Below are 6,656 nucleotides of genomic sequence, written 5' to 3'. Positions count from 1 at the left end.
CTTAATCTCTGTTTATTTCTGAGCTCTAGATAAGCAGCATCAGTTTCTACTCTTGACTTTAAAGGCAGAGCCATTCGGCTAAAGCTGCCAACTTATGCTTGCCAGAGGAATATGGCCTCCTTGTTCTTTAACGTTATCACCAGCTTTCTGTTTTCCAACTCCTTCAGTTCCTAAGCTTGGCCATCCTGAAACTTGCTCTGTAGATTGACCTCAAATTCAGAGATCTGCATGGTTCTGTCACTTAAATGCTGGGATTAAAGGCATGAACCACCATGCACGAACCTAAGCTTTTTTTTTACCTTTAACTTCCTGTGTACTGGGCTGGCCTTGAACTCAGAGATCTGCTTGCTTCTGTCTCTTGGGATTAAAAGCATGTGCCACCCTGCCTGGACCTAAGCTTTTCATTATAGATTTTAATCAAGTTGAAAACCAAGAATAACCATCACAAGTTATCTCTTGTCAATTTGACACATAATTGTATCTCCTTTGTCCAAATGAAAACAATAACCAAGACACAATAACACCTAACATGATATAACTCTCCCTTGTACAACTACATAAATTTATCTGAGTGGGATCTTGCCTTAAGGTCTTCACTCCCTTAATTCCTAATATCCTTGAAAACAGGATCTGGCTTCATTCCACTTCCTGATGCTTCTTTAGTCTTTGAACGATACATTTTGTATTTTCCTTTCTAAGCTCGCTACATTTGATCACACTGCTCTTCATGAGAGTAAACCAGAATACAAAGTTTAGACTGGGCTTTTTTGAGACATCCTCTGTCAAAGCAATTAGTTTGAATTTCTTCACCTTAGCCTCAGGCAGACTTTTTGTACAAGGGTGAAAAGTGCCACTCTCCATTAAAATATAAGAACAACCTCTAGGCAGCATATTGATATTATACTCAGAAAAAAACTTGAGGGAGACTCCCAGAGTTCAAATTACCATCAGCACCAATGTATTCCATATTCCTTCTAGGATGACCCATTAAGTCCCATTTAAAGCATTCCAGGTCTTTCCAAATTCAAAGTCCCCAATTCCACATTCTTCTAATCAAAATATAGTCTGGCCTATCACAGAAATATCCCCCAGTCTCTGGTACCAACCCATGTCTTAGGGTTTCCATTGCAGTGAAGAGACACCATGACTAGAGCAACTCTTAAAAGACAGCATTTAAGGCTGGCTTACAGGATCAAAGATTCAGTATAGCAGTGTCCATGCAAGCATGGTAATGGAAGGGCAGAGAGTTCTGTCTTGTTCGGAAGACAAACAGAAGACTCAGCATCCTCAGGTAGCCAGAAGGAGGTTCTCAAAACACATCCCCACAGTGACACTTTCTCCAACAAGGCCACACCTACTTCAACAAACTCACACCTCTAATAGTTTCATTTATTGGCCCAAGCATACTCAAACCACCACACTTCTTCTCCACCCAATGAGCTACAATGCCTCTGCTAAGGAGGCTTCCTCTCAGAGCTATGTGACTCTTGGTGCCAGTGTGTCTGGATACTCCTCCATTGGAACACTGTCCTGCTTCAAAGCTGAGTGGATCCTAGGCCTCCAAGTCCCAGGACACCTTCTCATCCAACATTTTGGTGTAGTGCCTCACGAAGACTGTCTTTGGTGCTTGTGCTTCTGACTCTGGATGGATTGAACTGCACTAGCACTCTTTCATCTCCAGATGGCCTGCAGCAGACTCATCTTCCAGCTCTCCTATAGCTCAACATCCCATCCACTAGCAACAATTAGGTAAGTTTCCCCTTCTAGTTTATGTAAATGCTTCCCAGAGTCCAAGAAAATGACTGTTGAGTGTCTGTCTCTGGTATTCTTAGAGGTAGATGTTCCCTCAGCCAAGTGTTTTATGGCTGGCTGTCTTCACCTGAGTCTGTTGCCCTGTTACCACTACCCCTAACACCATACCACTGGAGCTGCAACCTTGTAGTTCCTTACGCCCTGCTGGGCCACTGCACCCCTACCTGACCCCTTCACCTGACTGTATCCCACCAGCCTTGAAGCTATAACCTTGCAGTTATTTTAGTCTCTCCTAGGCCATTGCAACCCTTCCTGTCTTTTTCACCTGACCTCTTTCTACCAGACTTGGAGCTGCACCTTCACAGTTCCTTAGGCTCTACTAGACCATTGCATCCCTTCCTGCCATTCCTGAACTTTCACTTCGGAGCTGCCTATAATTGCACAGCTTCTCTAGGCCCCTGTGGCTTTCCCTGACCATTTCCTGTGGATTAGACCCTCCCTAGAGATACTTTTTGCCTTCAGGCATCTGCCATTATGGGCTTAGTCAGGGTCTCTGCTTAAGGCTTAGCTACACTAAGCTCTGACACCCACTGAGTGTGTGATGACCCACTGAACATCTTGTCTTACTCCTGGCCTTCATAGGTTCTGCCTTTGGGCTCTCTGCCTTCAGGCTCCTCATTAAAAGTTCTGGCACCAGATCCCAGGTGTTGAGTCTCTCTGGGCTTAGCCAAGCCAAGCTCTGACTCCTGTTGAGTGTGTGATATCCCACTGAATGGTTTGTGTCATTCCTTCTTCCTCTTTCTTAACTGTGGGAATGGTGTTTTCTATACCCTCTCATTCACCCTTGGGTTGCCTTTTAGAAAACCTCCAGCCTCTCTACCTAGCACTGGATCTGAAGGGACTCAAATTTATTTGGTCTTAGTACCATATAAACAATCAATCAGAATGGCCTCAAAACAGCACCCTAGATCCCAGTATTATCTAGGACCATTACAAATACTGCCAGTGATCAGGAAATTTGAAAAAGATTCCTTAAGTCATCGCCTTCTCTTATCCTTGATTCTAAGCCTTTTTTCTGTTCTTTCTGTACCTCTACTCAGTTCCTTTTAGCTACAAAGCCTGAACAATATGATTCCTCCACTATTTTCTATCCAGCTAACAAACCTCCCCAACATTGGCCTAAATCCACAGCTCACTCTCCTCCACTCCTTCAGTTTCCCTTTCTCCTTCTTCAGCAACAAGTTGCCCAAATAAGCTCTCCCTGAGACCTGCTTTTAGCACACCACCAGCCAGCCCCTAGTCTTCCTGCTACAAGCTCTTGCTCTGCAAAAGAACCTCCTTTACCTCCCTGTACCTAGCCTAAGCCAGCTATTGCTCTCCCTTTGCAGGAACTTGCTGGTGTGGAGGGCTTGGTCAGAGTACATTCAGAGCTCATTAAGCAAACTCAGAGAAGGGATTGGGGTTCTCTCCTGCTAGTTACTCCACCTCTTTAAAGCAATTCCAATATATTGCCCAATCTTATGATCTCACCTTCCATGATATCCACATGATCCTTACAATCTTCCTGCAGAACACAGGCAAGTGTGGGATCAGGCTAGGGCACATACAGATAAAATCCACCAAACTGATAGTGCCCACCCTACTGGGACCAAGGCAGTACCCAGCCAGAACCCTGAATGGGATTAAAACACCCCAGAGGACATTCAAGCTAGAGATCAATTGATGACTCATCTATTGTTTGTAAGGCCTCCCTTAAAGCAGTAAATTATGAAAATGTACAAAAGGTCATCCAGAACAAACATAAAAACTGATTTTAATTCCCAGAACCCCTTACTAAGACCTTCTGACCACCATCCTCCTCTCATTCTATGGCTGGCCAGTCCTGCCTCCTAGCCTCATGTCTCAACCATCATTTGCCTCCTTACTCCTTTGTTACACTGTCTTCACAAACATCTTTACATACATACCCTTTACTTGCCCTATCCTCCCTAATCAACATTGGAACTTGGTCCTAATCACTCCTCCTGGTCACAACCCCCCTCCTCTTTCCCCAAGCCTCTTCAAGGTTATCCTTATTACCCAATTCCTGTTAAACTTGATGGCCTCCCTCACTGCATTCACCTTGAGTGCATCATCTCATCTTAAGCTATTACTTGAAGGTAATCCTCCTTTTTACATCTCAACCTCATCAGGGTCTTGAACTCTTAAGTTTCAAAAGGTATCAAGGTTGAGTAGCTGCCTCAGATCTCAGTAGAATGAAATCTCATAACTGTGTTGGGACTTAAGCCCAATCCTATTGGGTTATACCCTACACTTCTACTTTCTCTTGCTCATTCCCATCAGCAGTGGGCAGTATGTATGAAGATTTGAGTTTCAGGCAACCCATATTCAACAACTCAAACAGACCATTCACATGATAGGGTCTAGAGACTTCTCACCAGCAGAATTTTGAAAGGAGATATGAATTCTTGCACCACCTAAGTGGTTTACAAAACACCTGTTCCCTATGCTTGTTTCCTCTATGATCAAACTAAGGATTACTGGCAACACTGGCCAAAAGTTTTGGAGGCTGTTATTGGTCCTGTATGACACGTGATGCATATTCAGAAGGCATATTACATTTTAAGAAGAGTGGAGAATTTTTATATCCCAATCGAAGACCAATGGCACTCCAGGTGGGAGGCAGAAGTCATTGGTGAATTTTACTATAACATTCATCACTGCTACCCATTAGCCACTATCAAAATATAACTCAACCTCTGTGTATAGAGAAAAGGAAGTGGTCCAATGTTCACAAAAGGTCCTTACATCACTTATACCAGCCCTCTTAGACAATACTGATCCCACCTCTCTATCATACCATCTTTTATTTCAGACCTGAATAATAATTGAATAATGCTCTGCCTGACTGCTTTGGAGAGTGTTGGGCCAAACTCACCTCCACCATTTGTGGTCTTGTCTGTTGGCTTATTAGATTATTTCACCTCTCTTCTCATTAATTGCTTCAAGTCAAACATTACAACCACCCTATGTTTTTTCCACATTTCTTGCTTTGGTATTGCAGACTGCTTTAACTCCTCAGGGGCACACTTTGTGGGCACACTAGATCCTGCAGACTGCAAGAATGCCATAACCTTTACCACCACCACTCAGCCACTATGCCCAGGTGTTCATCATGCCTCCACTCTCTGCAGCACTCAATTCTACCACTGCCTACCCACTGAGTGGTCTGGGACATGTGCCCTTGGGTTCCTTTTTCCAAAGCTAGGGGGTGGTACCTGGTGAAGAACCTTTGCCAGATTCTATCACAGGGTTCATAGCAGAAAGTCATAATAAATGAGCACCTCAGATCCTCACACTTTCAGGTGTAAGTGCTGGTGTCGCCACTGGGAGGGAAGGACTGACTACTCTAGCTATTTACCATCAGTTTTCCTCTCCTTCATTAAGGATCTCCAATGGGTGGAACAGATCATCCTCACTCTCCATGGCCAAATAGATTCACTGTCAGCTCGAGTGCTACAAAATCAACAAGGATTAGATTTGTAGCAGCAGCAGCAGCAGAGAGGGGGGGGGGGGGGGAGGGAGGTGGTCTTTATTTCTTCCTTGGGGACAAATGTTGCTTTCATATCAACTAGTCAGGCATAGTAAAAGATAAGATCCTACAATTCCAGATAGATCTTTAAAACACAGAAAACAGCTTTATGCCTCTGGTCAGTGCATCATTAATAAATCCAATATGGGATTGGTGGATACTACACTTCCTCTTCCCCCTTGTCCTTCTTTTCTTAATCCTACTAATCACAGCCTGAATCATAAACTTCTTGTTTAGATTCCTTCAATAACAGGTCCAAAAGATTTCTAACTTAGAGTTTTAATCAATTATTATTACAGGATTGCCAGCTTTTAGCTTTGTAGCCAGAGCCTGAAACTACTGGTTATACCCTGAAAGTGAAGATGAACTTGCTCCACAGACTTCAAACCCACAGAGCCGTAGGGGAGATGAACAACGAGGATGAGATCTCTACACACAAACCTGACTGTACATTAATAGTAAACAAAAATGGGGTTGGTGGAGGACATTAGATATTCATGCCACTCAAGTGGCAGGAATGGCTTTCCCTACCATGAATTCCATTTGTAAACTTTGTATACTTTGGAAACTCTGTATATTTGGTAAACTCTGTAAACCCTCAAGGCAGGAAAGTGGTCAGGCTCCTGTCTGAGGTGCTCCAGCAGCCAGGCCCATCCTCAGACCTGTCATAATTATCACAAAGGTCATCTCCAGCTATTCACCAGGACCCTCCCCAGATTACTTAATTTTAGGTGAAAAATCTGATCAAAAGCTACAAATCCCTGAATAGCAAAACCTACCAATCCCTGAATGTCCCATAGTAGCCCAACAAACCCTGAGCACAAAACAAACAAAACCAAAACCAAACACAAAACAATCCCTGAACAGGAAAACCCTGAGCTCCAAATCTTAACCAATTCATAACCCTGGAAACCTCCACCCTAGAAAGCTCCACCCTAAGGACACCTATACAAGCACCGTGCCTTGTCCATTTCCCCACTGTCTTCTCTCTTGGGAGCATAAGCAGCCATTCCTGGACTCACCCATTCGCACCCTGGAACTACCAATAAATTTGAGATTTGCAGCCTGGTTTGACTCATTCAAAGATAAGAAGCAATGAAGGGAAGTGTGGAAGATGCAAAGAGGAGGAGCAGGGCTGAGGCTCCTGAGCTGCTCAGCTCAGCTGGGGAAAACCTCTTCTTCTGAGGAGGCTTCCTCTCAGAGCTGTGTGGCTCTTGGGCTTCCGTATCTCAGGTACCCTTCTCTTGGGACACTGTACCATCTGGGAACTATATGCCTTCTTGGCTTCTGAATCCCAGAACACCTACTTTCC

At 44.0% G+C, this 6,656-nt stretch overlaps 1 long non-coding RNA gene across 1 annotated transcript; it reads left to right on the top strand.

Annotated features, from left to right (window-relative positions):
• The first annotated feature begins 438 nt into the window (after positions 1–438).
• LOC116085073 lies at positions 439–6,407 on the top strand. Its single transcript, XR_004116404.1, has 2 exons — positions 439–1,749; positions 5,644–6,407. It is a non-coding gene; the product is annotated as an uncharacterized LOC116085073 (long non-coding RNA).
• Positions 6,408–6,656: the final 249 nt, after the last annotated feature.

Source organism: Mastomys coucha, unplaced genomic scaffold (assembly GCF_008632895.1).
Source record: "Mastomys coucha isolate ucsf_1 unplaced genomic scaffold, UCSF_Mcou_1 pScaffold9, whole genome shotgun sequence".
Taxonomy (NCBI): Eukaryota; Metazoa; Chordata; class Mammalia; order Rodentia; family Muridae; genus Mastomys; species Mastomys coucha.
Note: the sequence above shows the minus strand (reverse complement) of the source record. Positions and strands in the feature narration are given on the sequence as shown.